Source organism: Terrapene carolina, unplaced genomic scaffold (assembly GCF_002925995.2).
Source record: "Terrapene carolina triunguis isolate 2854851 unplaced genomic scaffold, T_m_triunguis-2.0 Scaffold192, whole genome shotgun sequence".
Lineage (NCBI taxonomy): Eukaryota > Metazoa > Chordata > Testudines > Emydidae > Terrapene > Terrapene triunguis.
The window spans coordinates 21,960,817-21,979,202 of record NW_020664543.1 but is presented as its reverse complement, the minus strand read 5'-3'; the positions used below and the strand labels follow the sequence as shown (position 1 = coordinate 21,979,202).

Genomic DNA, 18,386 nt, shown 5'->3' with positions numbered 1-18,386 from the left:
ACAACCCTCCCACCTGACTCAGCGTAGTGTCCCATGACCCTCTGGCCTAGGTTCTGGGACCCTCCTGACCCTGGAAGTGTGATAATGCTCTAACAATAAATACAGGATATTCCCCTCCCTTCTTGCTGTCCAGTTGTCTGGGATGATCCTTCCCCATCAGCTGGGAAAACCCCTGCAGCCGGAATCCAGCACCTTTTGCCCACTGGGAAAGGTCAGAGCATTCATTTGTTGCAGGGTTGTTCCCCACATGCTCCTCATTTATATATGGCTGATGATTGAAACAAGAATAAAATTCAATCCAGAGAACCTGATTTAAACCAAACGTGGAGACTGCTGTGCGGAATCCCCAGCTGTGCCTGCGAGTCACTCTGTGAAATCTAGGGCCAAATTCTGAAGTCTGTCCTCTGTTTTTAGTCAGCCAGAGTTTGCCTGAATAAAGGAACGTAATATTGAGCTCCTACTTTACATCACTATTTACGGCATGCACATGAATGGGGCTTTCTGTGGAAATAAAGAAGAAGAAATAAATTAATAATAATCAATGCTAGTCATATGTTTCTTTGTTTACTTTTTCTATTTTACTCACAAAGAAACAAAACTGGTCAGTTTCCCTTTTGTTTCTAGTCAGTTTCACTTTCTGCTTTGTCACACTAGCTGGCTCCAACCACTGCAGCTCAGGATGTTTTTAAAAAAATGTTATAATTGGCTTTTTTTGAAAATAAATACAATTAAAAAAAAAAAAAAAAAAACAGGAAAACATTCCTGTTTAGGTTACTTGTGTAAACCTAACTGCCCTGTGTGTGCGTGTGCGCATTTATCATCTAAATCTAGCTGGCTATGGCCTTCTAACTAAAAACGTACAGTGACCTGGCTACAGAACATTTCCTGCGGAATATTCACAGGCCGCATGGAGTCGATGGGCTGGGAGGTAACCAAGGGACTCAGGCCAGCCATCAATCATAAGGAAATACTTTGCACTGAGGAAGTTACTGCTCTTAATTGTTAAATCCCCACCTCCAATTTGTTAAATTAGAAATGAAAGCTTTCCAAAGCAGCCAGGAAGCTGTACTGATCTTTTCTGGGGTGACAGCGCTTCCCAAGGTGTCCGCTCTTCAAAGATGTGATTAAAAATATATATTCTATTAATTGGACATTGAATAATATGAAAAGTGCATTCAGCATAAGTTTTATATACACGTTATACTGCTGGCAAGACTGGCCTGTTGGATGAAGGTTCTGTGTTGTCACCTACACTCCACATTTGCAGGGTCTACAATGTACCAGCATTACCAACAAACAGCAAGTCATCTGCTGCTCTGAAGCTCTGTGCTAAAGGCTTGGTGCTCTGAAGTGATACTGCAGTGTAGGAGCCAGCTACCCAGCGACAACGCCATTCCAACCAGCACAGCCACTGGGGATAAAAATACAGCAGCCTTTAACCCTGTGAGGACAGGGCCACAGCTAGTGCAGAGATGGAGGAAGATATACCAAAGCCTCTGCCATCTACCAGATCCTGACTCTGAACCTAATGCTGAGGGGTTTGCTTTTCAGGCTCCTCAGAGTCAGACGTTTCTGAAAAGGGCAAATCCAGGATCATTTTGCTTCCTCTGCAGGGACTTTACCAGTCAACTCCCTCCCTCCTTTGGAAAAAACACTATGTGATCATGTAATTAAAGATTGTAACGTAATGCACACGCACAAGGGGGACGAATTAATGCTGCACAGACACTCTTAATTCTGACATTTCCTAATCTTCGAATGCTTGATTTCCTGTCCTTTTAATGTAGTTGATTTGTGTGTAACAGATAAACAAGGTGTTGGGCTCCAGGCTGGTCAATCTAAGTTCACTTAATTTATTTATTTTTTTGACAGATTTGATATCAACTGTTCTCTGCTCCATTCACTCATTACTTCCTCCCCAGTCTGATTGGAAAGGCACTGAGCACTCGAACCCCACTGACGTCAACGGAGCCTTGCAGAATCTGACCCCTCGCAGGGTAAAAAGCCGCTACTTTGCTTTAGGAAGCAAAACCATCCAGTCATTAGTGGTACCTTTATCATCTCCATGGTTCTTAGGTACCCAATGATCTGCTAACTAACCTCTTGCTTCACATCTGCAGCTAACAGGGAGCACTGCTTGAAGTCAACCCCAAGACATGCTGATTTATGGGTGTGACATTCAGCACTGGGAACTGGTGGAAATTTACAAGGTTGGGGCTGCCAAGCGCAGATTGGGAGAGATGGAAATAAGATGGAAGAGGCCAGAAGTGATCAAGTGTGTGGCGGGGGGGAGAAGAGACACAGGTGGGGAGGGGCTCAGAAGGTAACAGACATAAAACCACCTCTGCTCCCAGCCTGCTATAGCGTAGGGTGATCAGACAGGAATTGTGAAAAACCAGGACGGGGGTGGGGGGTAATAGGCGCCTATATAAGACAAAGCCCCAAATATCAGGACTGTCCCTATAAAATCGGGACATCTGGGCACCCTGCTATAGCTACAGGTCTTGTTAACTGCTGGGGGGTTCCTGTTGCACGTGCTCAGAATTAACTCTCCATCCACCTATGGGGAGCTGAAGTTGCATCTTAAGTGCAGATGGCCAGAGGCCAAGACGGCAGCCCTGCCTTGGAGAAGGATGCACAGTGCAGCGAGGAGCAGCCAAGGTTTATCATGAAGGAGCAGGAGGCGTCCGCAGGGTCAGTATATCGGAGAGAGAAAGGTGCAGGTAAGATGTTCAATAGTCACAAGCCAGAGAATGTGATGGTTATTGTCATGTCAGCTGCCAAGGAAACTCACCCCCAATGCACACTCCAAAGGGTTTTTCCAGAAGGGAAAACAAAAGCCAGTTCGGCTATCTGGGGGGAACCTCTGCTGGGCATGAAAGTCTCAGGCCCACCTGACGAATGGGCTCAACAGCAACTTAAAGGCTGACCAGTCCCTCCCAGGGAGTGACCAGCAATCCGGGCTGTGGGTCTGACCGATGAGGCCACTGACAGGGACTGCTTCCAGCTACCAAGATGGACTGCAGGTAAATGACCCCCATTTGCTGATGTGTTCATCCTTTATATCAAAACCCACTTCACTTGGTGTTTCCTGGACCCTTTCAATGATTCGTCTCCTCAGGATTGTTCATTCAAGCCCGCTCGATCCTTCTTTACCTAGTTTCGTATGCAGCCCAGACAGGTGTCCATCAGGTGTCACACCTGGTGATTCGGCAAGGGAGTCACCGTCCTTGTGCAAACTCCTCCACGGTGCAGCACTCTCCTGGGAGCCACGAGAGATCGGGGAAGAGCTCAGAACAGGTCAGTTATCCCACATGCTTGTCTGAAGTAATGGAGGATGAAGCTATAGTAGAGGAATCTAACTGAGGTTAGAAGTCGTTGCTTATTTACAAGAGGCAGAGTGCTTGGGCACAGGATTTCTTTCCCAGGGGGATGGCCCATCAGGATCTCCCTTGTTTCCACCCTCCACACAACATCCCTCAAACCCGCATCTCGGTGACCTTCCTATTTTAGTCAAGGAGGGCAACATGTGTCTCCCTCTGGATCAGTCAATGCAACTGGCTGGCCAGTAGGGATCACTGAAGAGCAAAGGAAGGTGTCCCTTTCACCAACTCACGCTCCAGGGAACAGAGTCTTCTGCAGCCATCCCTACCCCTACTGGCATGCCGGAACTCGAACTCCGAACCCACTCAGCCTTCTGGTTGGTTCTCAGGTAAAGGCGTCCAGGAGGAGCAGATGGCTGGACTCGAAAGGAGACTTTATAGGGAAACTCTCTCCCCTGTGGGATGAGGGGTCTCTGCTCCCCCTGTCTGCTGGCAGCCCGATGGCTCCACATGGCATCTCTATGTCATTGCTTCTCAGAGGCCACCAAGCACTTCAAAGGGTCTGGACTCAGAATTTCACATGGAACTCTAGCCCTTGAATTTGGCGAAACCAAACTTCACTGTGTTCAGGTTACATCAAACACCTGCTTTGCACAGCTCATCTCTACGTGAGGGACCAGCGTGACTAGTGGTTCCAGCACAAGGTACTGGGGCATCGGGACTCCTGGGTTCTACCTCCAGCTTGGCTACAGATTCATCCTGATTTTCTAAGGTGCTGAGCAAAAACATCTCCAGGAAAGTCAACGGGAGCTGCAGGGGCTCAGCACCACTGCAAGACCAGGCTACTCAACCGTCTGTGCCTCAGTTTCCCTCTTACACTTAGCTCACAGGAGGGTGTTATGAAGCTCAAGTAACTCACGCCTGCGAAGAGCTTTGAGAGCCGCAGATGAAAGGGGCTTGAGAAGGGGAGATATCACTATACAGCTGGCAGGGCTCAGCAGTACACAAGAAAAAGGGCTAAGCCAGATGCTATGAACAAGCGCCTCTTGTTCTGTTCACAACGGATTCTAGGGCACTGGAATTTGTTCTAATCAGCGGGGAGCCCCGAGAAGGCTGCCACCAGGAGCTAAAGAACAGGGTCATTCTCTAATTGCATTATTTTTAGCCTAACGAGGCGCTGGAGAGTTTGAAGAATTATGGTTTTAAACGTAGATACTTCTGTTGTTCTGGTTGGACGGGGCGGCAGCCCCCACGAACACAGTGCCAAGAGGCGGGCACGCATGGGGGCGCTTTATTAATACCCCATCATGTCCCGTTACCATGGCTTGGGGATCTGCACATGGGCTTTGGTCTGTCTGACCCAGCTGAGTGATTCAGCTCCCCCCATACGTGGCACAGACGAACTGGTTGCTCAGTGAGTGGGACAAGATCAAAGACACAACAGCATCCCTTTGGAATTGAACCTGCACTCCCATGACCAGCCTAACCACCGGCCACACACAACAAGCAGCATTTTCTGAAACAAAACTCTTCTCCCATGTTGTTGCTAGGGCGGGCGAGAGAATCCCAGCTCGCCGGGAGGAGGAGGGGCCAAGCGAGCCTTGGGAACGAGAAAGCAACGTTTACAACTGTAAACCCGGTGTCACGACCAATCCGAGCCTGCTGCTGTGACAGGGGTGCGGTGGGGGTCGTGTTAGACACTGCTTCTAAAATATCTGAGCCATGATCTGCTCCAGCGCTCAGGGGCAAACGATGCTTCCCAGAGCAGGACAGAATGTCAGACTGCTTCCCAGTGAGCCTAAGCAAGAGAGACAAGATGTCACTACCGCTGGCTCAGGATGGATGGGAATAATCCTTCTCCCAGAGAGGGGGCAGGAGAGGGACTAGCCATAGGAGACGACGCTTGAAAGGGCATTAAACACACACGCACGCACACGCACACATGGCTTTCAGTGCGGGCTCCATCCAGTATTTAGGTTCTATCAACTGTGGTTTAACCTTGTTAGTAGCATCAGAGAGGGCGCGAATGAAGGTGGGTGGGGACCATCAGCTGCCTCGCCCACACAGGTGGTACCTCCAGGCTGGGGGCCAAGGGAAGCTCAGCGCAAGGAGCCAGCACTGCCCCTTGCTGGTTCTGGTCTCCAGGGCATTGTCAGCTCAGCCCTTTTCTCCAGTAGCTGCAGCCACCCGAACAAGCTGCCTAGAAGAGAGCGCTTAGCTCCCTGCTGTTATCAATCAGTCAGCCATGCCAGGATCCCCCTCCCTCTACGGCTCACCACCTCTGCCATCTTGATTCCTCCCTCGCCTCAGCCCGCACAACTTCTCCTCTCCAACATCCCCAAGCCCTCCTCAGCTGCCCCCCAGTGCGCCTCAGCAAACCCACATCCATGTTCCAATCATGCCTCACCCCTATGCGGCACCCACCTTGCCCCCTCCCCAGTCAATCCATCCAAAAGGCTGCCAACCAAATCCTCTGCCTAGTACCCCGCAGCCCTGACCGCTGCCAGCCTCCACTCAGATCTTCTCTTGGGCCCTTGCCTTCCTCTTTGATCTCAACCTCAAATTCCTGCCCTCCTGTTTCCGACCTGCCTCTCTGCTCTAGCTTCTTCCCTCCACACTTCAGGACAGTCTCCTTGTCCTAGTGTCAGCACCAGGCCTGCTGCCCACGTGGTGCCCCAGAACAAGATTTCCCTCCTGACTCAGTGACCTGGTACCGAACCCTCCCGACCTGGCCCCTACTCCAAATCCGAACTGGTCTAACCCCATGAGATGCCAATCATCAGTTCTCCAAACAGCAGCATGGTTCAGAGCACACGCCATTCACCTGATAACACCGTGCCGCACTGCTCGAAGGCTTCTTTCCCCAGAAGGCTGATGGAGCCCTAGCCCTCCCCTCCGAAAAGAGTTCAAGGTGACGAGAGCAAAACCTTCAGCCCAGTATCTATCTCTGGAGTAACTAATGCAACCCAAACAACCGCCAGAGACGTGCTCACCTTCACTGCCCAGTCACACCATGTTCGGCTGCACCGGGAGCCCATATTTCTGCGCTGTTCATCTAACCCTGTCACACAGCTACTAGTGGGTGTGCTGCGTACTCCCACTGACTCCAATTGGGCTGCACCTGGTAGGAAGCACTAGGTCAGGAATCACCTAGATGGACCTCACTGAGATCGGAGCCCTGCTGTGCTAGGGGCTGCACGTACGCATAGCAAAGGACAGGTCCTGCTCGGAAGAGCTTACCATAAGGGAGGGGAAATGAGAAGAGGCGCTGAGAAGGGCTAGTAGGATAATGAGGGCAATGGAGAGCCTACGAGGCTAAGATACAGACACGTCAGGGGGTAAACACCAGGGAGGGAGAAGAGCTAGTTAAGTTAGAGGTCAGTGCTGGCACAAGAACAAATGGGGATAAACTGGCCATGAATAAATGTAGGCAGGAACATTTCTAGCCATCAGAGGAGGGAGGTCCCAGCACTGCACCACGGTGCCTCGTGGTCACAGGCATCCAGTGACTTAGGCACCGCACCACGCTGCCTCGCAGGTCACAGGCGTCCAGGGCCCCGGGCACTGCACCACGCTGCCTCGCAAGTCACAGGCGTCCAGGGCCCCGGGCACCGCACCACGCTGCCTCGCAGGTCACAGGCGTCCAGGGCCCCGGGCACTGCACCACGCTGCCTCGCGATCACAGGTACTTGCACAGCATGATCAAGGCTTTACACCACAAGCACTTTGGGGCAGGGACGCGTCTCTAGAGCTCCTACCACATTGTTTCCTTTACACAAACCACAATTGTTGACTCTGTGGCTCAGCAATCTAAGGATACAAACACTATGACAACCGTTTAATCCCTTCATATGGTAGGATGCAGGACAGCCCAGCCAAGTCCCCCTCCAGGCTAACAGACCGGATCCCTGGGCGACTACCCGTAATGAACCATCAGAACAGCAGATCAAGGGAAGTGCTTGATTCCCCATCACTCGGCATCTCTAAATCTAGACCTTTCTAAAAGAGATGCCCTACTTCAGCCACAAGTTGTGCTGGAGGCAGGAATAACCGAGATAAAATCTCTGAACTGTGTTATGCAGGAGGGCAGACTAGAGAATCACATTGGTCCCTTCCGGCCTTAAAAGCTATAAATCTATGTCAGGTAACATTTTCGAGCCCCGGTTGCTAACAAAGCAAACATTCTCTTGCAATCTGACACAACTGCATTAGAGCTACGTTTTCATCCTGGCAAGTGGAAGGGGGGAGGGATAGCTCAGTGGTTTGAGCATTGGCCTACTAAACCCAGGGTTGTGAGCTCAATCCTTGAGGGAGCTACTTAGGGATCTGGGGCAAAATCAGTACTTGGTCCTGCTAGTGAAGGCAGGGGGCTGGACTCGATGACCTTTCAAGGTCCCTTCCAGTTCTAGGAGATAGGATATGATATCTCCATTAAATTATAACATTCTTCAGAAGCAGGCAACCTCGTACCAAGCTACCACGGTCAATGCACAATTAGAATGTTGGGAGAGTGTGTAGTATTTATTTGTAAATCATATTAATTTGCTTGATTGCTGTTGATTTCTTCTGGCAGCAATTAATTAGTTATCACTGAAACTGGTGCCAACCAAATTGTGCTGCAGCCCCGGCTCATTTGATTTTCATTCTGTGTATTAATTTTCCTTTCCTCCTCTGTCATGTCTCCCCCTCCAATGTTTGCCTGGAACACAAGTGTCTGCAGATGATGACTGAGGACGATAATTGCTTAGATCTGCATAGAGTGAGGCGCCTCTGGAATGAAAACATTCATAAAAAAAAAAACACAACAGAAAAAGAAAATGAAGATATCCATATTTCAGAGCCATTTACCCAAAGAGACTCAAGTTATCTGCAAGCCTCTGACTTTTTAGGCACTCATTACCCCTGATTTTAAATTGGCGTGAATTGAAGGTTGGCCAGGCTAAGGGATGGTCTAAAGTTACACAGGAGTCAGTAACTTGGGAAGCAGTTGAACACAGAACTGTGCTTCCTCTCGATTGGCTAGAGCAGACGTGACAGACGTCACCCTTCACCTTAGATTCCCCTGTACGTATAGCCCACTGGTGAGCGTGACACAGGTCTCCCCTCTGTGCCCGATCCACGGAGAACAGGATTCTGTCACAGCCCCATCCAGAGAGCCCTGGCTGTTTAACTCAGGCTGTAGCAGTTCATGCTTCTAGATGTAGACGCCCCCAGTTCAATCCCCGGAGCGTCGGCCGTCCGTCACACTTGCTTCATTGTCTTTAGGGACATTTGCGCAAAGAGAAGCGGCCAAATTCATTCTATTGGAGTCACCCTAGGGATGAGTCGGAAGCAGGACATTTGCTCCTTAGGATCAGTCTGCTTTAGCTGCTGATTCTTCTCCACCTGAAATCAGCGAGCTCTGTCGGGCTGTGACCCAAAGCCCTCTGAAGTCAACAGAAAAACTTCTTAGTTTAGTTGGGATTGATCATGCTTTGACAGGGGGCTGGAGGACTAGATGACCTCCTGAGGTCCCTTCCAACCCTGATATTCTATCATTCTATGATCCTTCCCCCGGCAACAATAAACAACACGCTACAGGACTGCGTGCCCAGAAGAGGCTCCCAGGCCACATCCTATAACATTTCACTATGGAAGCCCACGACTGGGGACTCAACATTTTAGCACCGTGCATTAAGGGAGAAGCCAAATGCTTTCCCTTGGGATGGAGAATTTGGCCCATAGAGGGGATCAGTAACATAGATCAGGAGATAGCAAGGAAAGCTGTGTATTGGCCATGCATTGAATTCTGGATACATTAGCACAGAGACAATCTCTGCACCATCATTTTTTATGGCATAATACAGTGAGGCCTTGTCCACAAACATGTAACTTCCCTAGTGTAGATGCAGTTATAAGTACTATAAAATGCTTATACTGGTACAGCAATTCCCATAAGGGAAGGGGAATAAACTATACCAATATAAGGCATCTTTACACGCTAGAGGTTGTATTGGTATAACCATCCTGGTAGAAAATCACACCCCGACCTGACATAGTTCTACTGGTACAACAACTACATATAGAACAGCCCTTATTTGTTTCCTAGTGGGGGAAAGACACAGTCTGGATTCCTAAGCCCTGCTCAAGATGACATATCTATGCTACAGACTTCTGCTGTTGGTCAGGAGTGCACAACATAGCTAGCCCAGCAAAGCCGCTAGTGCAGACACAGCTATGCTGGGAAAACAGCACCTAGTGGTATTGCTTGTTTTGTGTGGGGGGGAGTGAGGGGGGGTTTAGTATGGCATACAACAGCTGCATCCATACTAGGAGCATTTTGCCAGTATAGTGTCCTGGTATTCCTATACCGTACGGGCCAAACTCCCAGATCCACTGATGCTCCTTTGTACCACCCGAGCAGTGTCAACGGGCTTCAAAATGAGTGTGAATGTCATTTACAACCACTTTATGGCCCCTTTCACAGCCACAAAAATGAGGAAGTTAGTTAAACAGAAATTAAAAGGTACAGCACCAAAAGTAAAACCCCTGCAAGCTGCATGGAAACTTCTAAGACACCGTAATAGAGGCTCAACATAAATGTATACCCCAAATTAAAAAACATAGTAAGAGAACCAAAAAAGAGCCACCATGGCTAAACAACAAAGTAAGAGATGCAGTGAGAGGCAAAAGTCATCCTTTAAAAAGTGGAAGTTAAATCCTAGTGAGGAAAATAGAAAGGAGCATAAACTCTGGCAAATGAAATGTAAAAACATAATTAGGAAGGCCAAAAAAAAATTTGAAGAACAGTTAGCCAAGGACTCAAAAAGTAATAGCAAATTTGTTTTTAAGTACAACAGAAGCCGGAAGCCTGCTAAACAACCAGTGGGGCCACTGGACGACCGAGGTGCTATAGGAGGACTCCAGGGAGATAAGGCCATTGCGGAGAAACGAAAATAATTCTTTGCATCGGTCTTCATGCTTGAGGATATGAGGGAGATTCCCAAACCTGAGCCTTTTTTTTTAGGTGACAAATCTGAGGAACGGTCCCAGATTGAGGTGTCATTAGAGGAGGTTTTGGAACAAATTGATAAACTAAACCGTAATAAGTCACCAGGACCAGATGGTATTCACCCAAGAGTTCTGAAGAAACTCAAATGTGAAATTGCAGGACTACTAACTGTAATCCGTAACCTATCACTTAAATCAGCTTCTGTACCAAATGACTGGACGACAGCTAATGTGATGCCAATTTTTAAAAAGGGCTCCAGAGGTGACCCCAGCAATTACAGGCCGGTAAGCCTGACTTCAGTACCAGGCAAACTGGCTGAAACTATAGTAAAGAACAAAATTGTCAGACACATAGATGAACAAAATTTTCTGGGTAATAGTCAACGTGGTTTTTGTAAAGGGAAATCACGCCTCACCAATCTTTGAGGGGATCAACAAGCATGTGGACAAGGGGGACCCAGTGGATATAGTGTATTTAGATTTTCAGAAAGCCTTTGACAAGGTCCCTCACCAAAAGCTCTTAAGCAAAGTAAGCTGTCATGGGATAAAAGGGAAGGTCCTCTCATGGATTGGTAATTAGTTAAAAGATAGGAAACAAAGGGTAGGAATAAATGGTCAGTTTTCAGAATGGAGAGAGGTAAATAGTGGTGTCCCCCAGGGATCTGTACTGGGCCCAGTCCTATTCAACATATTCACAAATGATCTGGAAAAAGGGGTAAACAGTGAGGTGGCAAAATTTGCAGATGATACAAAACTACTTAAGATAGTTAAGTCTCAGGCAGACTGTGAAGAGCTACAAAAGGATCTCTCAAAACTGGGTGACTGGGCAACAAAATGGCAGATGAAATTCAATGTTGATAAATGCAAAGTAATGCACATTGGAAAACATAATCCCAACTATACATATAAAATGATGGGGTCTAAATTAGCTCTTACCACTCAAGAAAGAGAGCGTGGAGTCATTGTGGATGGTTCTCTGAAAACATCCACTCAATGGGCAGCGGCAGTCAAAAAAGTGAACAGAATGTTGGGAATCATTAAGAAAGGGACAGATAATAAGACAGAAAATATCATACTGCTTCTATATAAATCCATGGTACGCTCACATCTTGAATACTGCATGCAGATGTGGTCGCCCCATCTCAAAAAAGATATATTGGAATTGGAAAAGATTCAGAAAAGGGCAACAAAAATGATTAGGGGTATGGAACGGCTGCCATATGAGAAGAGATTAATAAGACTGGGAATTTTCAGTTTGGAAAAAAGAGATAACTAAGGGGGGATATGATAGAGGTGAAAAAATCATGACTGGTGTGGAGAAAGTAAATAAGGAAGGGTTATTTACTCCTCCTCATAACACAAGAACTAAGGGCCACCAAATGTAATTAATAGGCAGCACGTTAAAACAAGCAAAAGGAAGTATTTTTTCCACACAACACACAGTCAACCTGTGGAACTCCTTGCCAGAGGATGTTGTGAAGGCCAAGACTATAACAGGGTTAAAAAAAAAAGAACTAGATAAGTTCATGGAGGATAGGTCCATCAATGGCTATTAGCCAAGTTGGGCAGGGATTCGCCACTGTCAGAAGACAGGATACTGGGCTAGATGGACCTTTGGGCTGACTCAGTGTGGCCGTTCTTATGTAAGGGATGTTAGCGTAACTGACAATCAGGCCTGAAAACTCCAGCTGGGTTTCCACCTTCTGTCATGTCCTCCACATGCACGTTTTTGAACAACAAACCGAAATAAATATTCTAAATCCAAGTCACATTTGATCAGTCATTCTCTGCTGTTCCCAGGATGTGTCAGGAAGGTGCTGATCTCTACAGGATTTGCAGTACAAGGGGAGTGTGGGATTAAAAGACTCAGATTCTCAATTGGACCCTAGCACAGGTAACTCCAGAGGCTTCATGGCTTTTCTGGGGAGGATAGATCTCTCTCTCTCTCTCTCTCTCTCTCTCTCAATCTCATTTATTCACCAACATTTTGAAACCTCCAAAGTGACACAATTCTTGTTGTCAGGCCAGCCCTACTACTGAGGCATTTTTAGCCGTCTTTAATAGGCTAAGTGTTTCCCCCTTTTTGAGAGTGTCACTCACACCCTCTGCCTTTGCTCTTCATCCCGTCCCCCACTCCCACCTGCTCTCTCTCAGCTGCAAACAAGGAGAGCAGCCAGCACCATGTGACCAGCCCGCTCTCCACGGACCACAGCGTGGGAACCTCCAGGCTACACAGAGCGGCTGTGCTGGCAAGACAACACAGACGGACGTGACAGCCTGACCTGGACAACGCCCGCTTCCCATCACATGTATACAGCCCCGACTCCCAGCTCGCACCAGGCTTAGACTAAACGTGCAAGTGGCTGAAGCCAAACCCAGGCAAGCCAGAGGAGATGTGGATTAAAACAGCTCCCTCTCCCCAACCACGAGAGCAGCTGCCTTGAGATTGTTAAATGGGTCTGAGGCCTTAGGAGACCTCCTGTAGAGGCCAGGGCTGCAAAAATCTCCCCATTCCACCTCTGGCCAGTGGAAGACTGTCCTACCCTATTGGGCTGAGATCTGGCTATAGCGATCCCCACATTTCTCCACCTCCACAACATCTGTAATTCCTTCCAACTAGACACAAAGCCACCCACCCAGTTAAAGCTCCTGCTGGTACAAATCACAGCATTCCACCTGCCTCGCAACGCAGGGCACCGCACCCCTGCTGCTCTGCTCTCTGCACTGACTCTACAGAACAAAGAGACAAACTCCAGGTCTCTAAGCATCCAAGCCCTCTACGGTACGGGACTGAATCCCCAAGAGACCACCTGGACCATCTTACTGGGCAGTGCAGAACCCATGTGGGGACTGGGCCCAGGCCCTGGGATTCACCCCCGCCCCTCCACCCCCAAGAGAGGAGAGACCCAGAACACTCGGTGCTCACAGTTACATGCAATGCTGGTTCTCTTTCCCCCCATGTGCACACATCTAGAATAGATCTCTACACTTGCATTAGCACGCACACCTGCACTACTTTACATATACAGTACATGTGTTCCCCACAAGCAAACAATTCCTGCTAGGGAAAGGGAGATTTATTGATATTTTGATTTCTGATTTCATAACCTCATGAAGTGCTCGGATACCCCGGTGATGGGCACAATATAAAACCATGGGGGACAGATTAGATGACACAAGTGGGTGTCGGTTTATTCCCCATCACTGTGCTTTTGCTCTCTTTATTTTCAACACAACCACAATAAATCTAGTGGGGGAAGGGTATGGCATCTTCTGTTCCTTTTCATAAATTAAAACTGCAGCAGAAACTGGTTTACTTGAGTCAGCTCCCACAAAGTGGGCGTGGGATTTAGCCTGAAAACCCTCGACACTGCCCGTGGTTAGAGACCTCCAGGCTTCAGAGGCTCTTGTTAAAGAACAAGGAGGGATCTGGCACAGACTGCAGAGAAATGGCCCTTATAAAGGAGTCCATCTGTGTCCCAGGCTCCCTCCCAGTAATGCCAATGGGAAGGACTCAGACCCTACACTTGCCCTATTAGATCAGCACTGGGAACGGCCAGTTAGTGCTGATGGGAGTTGAGCTGCGAAAGCCTCCATCTCCCAGGTGAGACTGTTCCCCCGCTGGATTTTATCAGCCTTTCGTGATCTTCTTCGTCATTTCTGCTGCTTTACCTTACATGGAGGCGGTGCCCCTGTTGGCTAGACATGGCCTGGGGCCTGAATGCATTGCTCTCCTATCCTGTGTGTGAATGGGAATGTTGTGAATCCACTCCCCACCCCACCCCAACCTTGATGCCGTCAGTAAAACAGCTCCAGAGCTCAATAGCACACCTGGAGCCCCATCTTCACCATTTGCCTTTTGAGTGGGGGGGAGGGGGATCTCAATCTCTCTGTGATCTAGCGGAGAGGGCACTGGCATGAGAACCAGGAGACCCGGAGTCTGTTCCCAGTTCAGTCACAGCCTGCAGTGTGACCTTGGGCATGTTGCTTTCACCTCTCAGTTTCCCTTCTTACTACTAGTCCACAAAACAGGGGTTGGGGGGCAAGGACTATTTACCATGCGTCGGCGCAGCGCCTGGCACACTGGGGGGTCCTGATCTCAGTACTGTAATAAGAAGATCTGGGGTCGAAGGTGTTGCTCAGCTCTGGGTACAGCAATGCAGCCCAGCCCAGTTCTCTCCGTTGACTTCAGTGGTACAGGACCAAACCCTAGAGGCAGTCATGAGAAACCAAGCAGCAGTACTCACGTGTGTACCTGCACATGTATTGTTTCTATTGATACGGAGTGTTCCAAGTACGGCCAATCCTGGCTTGCTCAATAACCGGTTTAAGGGCCACCCCTCTATTTTACATTCTGGCAAACGGAGGACGATCGCAGATTGTTTTGTTAAACCCACAGTCAGTATTGCTCTGACAGCAGGGGATGGTTTTTCCCTGTGTATTTATCCCACACCTATCAGCACACATGGAATTACTTTAATAGAACGTTACATTCTCTGGCTCCAGCATGTACAGTACTTGTGTGCAATTATTTAGCAATGATGTCTGATGCGATGCTGGTCATGCTGTCAGATACAGCAATCTGATCTCTTTAAGGACGCAGCGGAGAAATATTGCATGTAAATGTTTTAGTACCAATGTGTGTTGTTGTTGTCATGTTAAGATTGCTATTTGCAACACCCAAAAGTAAGGAAAGGCAACAATTAAGGTTAGTCTCGTAAACATGCCTGCATTGTACGTTTAGGATCCAATTTTGCACTCGGACACGCATCAGTGTAACGCCCGCTAAAGTCAGTGCATGCAGAACCAAGGGTAGAACTGAGCCCATGGGATGTTAACATAACCAGTGATCTAAAATGCTCAGCAGGGGGATTTTCAAAGCTGCCGAGGAAGTTTGGATGCCCAGTCCCGATTAAATGTTTCATGGGAAATTGGGCAACCAAATCCCTTCATTTGATACCTTTTTTTCTTTTGCCTTACAAACTGGTCTGGAGTTCATCCTCACTAGGCGCTAGCCCCCTGGACAACCTCACCTTGTGAAGTTCCGCTGATTTTGAGTTACATGCATGCAAAACCAAAAAAAAAATAACAGAATAGAATTAAAAAACAAGTCACCAAAATATTTTGACAACAAACAAAAACCGCTTCAACAGGAATTTCTCCAAACGTTACAACCAAGGAGATCGAAACGGAAGGCTGACCCTAGCTTTTACTACTAAGGAGATGCTATAATGCATGCACGCTCATACAATGATCCCCAAGCACACGTGATGAGGGACTCAGAAGGAATCGCATCTTCTCCCTTCTCCGTGTGGGAAGAAGCTATGGGAAGAAGAAAAGAAACTCCAAGATGCCCCAACACTCCCCATTGTTATTAGTTTTCCTATACTGTCCAGATGTCCCAACTGAGATTGGGGCCTCACTGTGCTAGGTGCTGTACATTACACATAGCAAAAGAGAGAGCATCCCTGCCCAGACGTGCATATGAGCTAAACAAATAAAAGGGTGGGAGTGAAACCAGGCACAGAGCGGGGAAGTGACATGACCAAGGTGACGGAGCAGGTCAATGGCAGAGCCACTCTCCCGACCACCAGGCCAGTGCACCAACCGCTAGACAATGCTGCCTCGAGGGGCACAAATGGGACACTGGACTGAGAGCAAGGAGAGGCTTCCAAGGCATGTCAGGGCTTAGTACCCGCATGATGACTTCATGGCTCCCTGCGATGCCGATAGAGGAAAGATACTTGTCAGCTCTTGAAAGCTGAGCAACAACAATAGCTGGGCTCCACCTGCTCCCACCCCACTCCTCTCCTCTTCCCCCCTTCCACGTTATCTCGTCTCTGCTGGCGCAAGAGCCTTCTCCTCCGCTGCTCCCCACACCCAAAACAGCCTTCTTGTCTCTCGCCACCCATTTCAAATCCCATCTGAAAATATATTCATTCCCAACCCCCTCGTGCCTTTCTCCCTCGGCTGCTCCCTGGCCGTGTTCAATTTTATACAGCTTTTATCTAATTCTGTAAATATTTCAGTGCTATTACATTATTTAATTCCACAGCGCTGGATACTGCCAACGTCTCACACCGCTTTTCCATGAGCGGTTTGTGCCTGTGGTGAAGCGCACGGAATGGGAAAAGTGCTAAGCATTCCATTATTAAAAAGCCTCTGAAGCAGATTGCGACATTGGAGGATGGGGCATGCGGACAAAGCCACGTGCCCAGTCTGCATGCTCCAATACAGACTGGACACGCCAAGGGCCCAGCGTGGGACAGGGTTTAATCAACGAATCAGGGATCCGCTGGGGTCACTGTGTACATCAAGACGCAGCCCTACCTGTCAGGGGCCCGATTAAAACCATTTTGGCCAAATTCACTCCACTGACTTCACGGGGAATGGGGCCTGGGTTCTGAGAGAAGCCAAGCCCCACCCTTAGACACCGGCACAGCTCCCAGGAGCACTTTCCCATTATGTGCACAGCACCCAGCAGTGATCGGTTTCCCTTTCAGGTGATGCTTTAGTCCCCTGGGGCTATTTTCCCTTTGGGCCTTGTCTATACTAGAAGTGCTACAGCAGTGCAACTGCACCAATGCAGCTGGGCCGCTGGAGCGCATCTGGTGAAGACGCTCGATGCTGATGGGAGAGAGCTCTCCCGTCGGCGTAACAATCGGTGCTTAGGTTGGTGTAATTTATGTCACTCGGGGGGACGGATTACTCACATTGAGGGCTGGTCTACACTGGCGGGGGGAATCGATCTAGGATACGCAACTTCAGCTATGCGAATAGCGTAGCTGAAGTCGAAGTATCTAAGATCGAATTACCTGGGGTCCACACGGTGCGGGATCGACGGCCGCGGCTCCCCCGTCGACTGCGCTACCGCCGCTCGCTCTGGTGGAGTTCCGGAGTCGACGGTGAGCGCATTCGGGGATCGATATATCGCGTCTTAACGAGATGCAATATATCGATCCCGGATAAATCGATTGCTACCCGCCTATACGGCGGGTAGTGAAGACGTACCCTGAGTGATGTAAGAGATACCGAAGTAAGCTCTAGGTTAGACCAAGCCGTACTTTAGTAAAATGGAAGCGAAATATGGTCCATCCCTTGTTCTGCTTTAACCCCTTCTACTACCATCAAGAGTCCAGGATCCCGTGCAGCCCACTTCATCTCTATCTACCTGCCCCAGGATTTTATCCTGCCACCCATCACTATAGTATCTCAGCGCCTTCCACGTAAAGTCAATAGCCAAGTCCCTAGCAGATTTCATGGAGTTTTCACACCTACAATCCCAATTGCTGGAGGTTTTTAAGAACAAATTAGACAAATATCTGCCAGGGATGGTCCAGGTTTACTTGGTCCTGCCTCTGCACCGGGGGGTGGACAAGATGACCCACTGAGGTTCCTTCCAGCCTCACATTTCCATGATTCTTTGATCCTCTTCTCCTTTCAGTCACCTTCCCCCTTTTCCTCCCCACCCCCTGAACCATGGCTTGCATGTCATGCTGCACACTTGCTTCAAACCTGATTGCTCCTATGCAAGTCAACCGCAAAACTCCCATCGATGTCCAACAGGTAGAACCAGGCCCCTATGTGATCAGAGAGCACTAAGGGGCTGGGGGTCTAGAGGGGCTCTCAGCTGTAGCTGGGTGCTCAGCACCTCTGGGAATCAGGCTCGAGGGTTGGGATTTTCAAAGGGGCTTAAGAGAATTAGGTGCAAAATTGCCTATTGAAAGCCAATGGGGTGTTGGGTGCCTAAGTCACTTAATGCTTCAGAAAATGTCACCCCATTGCACGGGGAGGTTTGTGCCTGAAAATGCTGAGTGGGTGGATGGCAAGCACCTTTGTAAACATAGATCTGGCGTCTAACTCCCCTAGGTCCCTTTGACAATGTCAGGCTAGACCCGTAAGCAGACAGCCTGCTCAGCCCTGCTGAAATCCTGCTGCTGCTGGAGCCTTTATCCTCAGCCCAGATTATTCTCAACCTTGCTGCATGTACAATCACTACAGATTAGCTTCTCCTGAGCCTGGCCAAGCCAGCACAAAGCCATCCATGCCGGGAAATACAGCAACTCGCTTAGC

At 48.8% G+C, this 18,386-nt stretch overlaps 1 protein-coding gene across 4 annotated transcripts in view; it reads right to left on the bottom strand.

The window, feature by feature from the left end:
- Positions 1-18,386, bottom strand: part of ARHGAP44 (Rho GTPase activating protein 44) — a 156,859-nt gene that overhangs the window by 111,057 nt on the left and 27,416 nt on the right. The gene's annotated exons all lie outside the window — the stretch shown is intronic.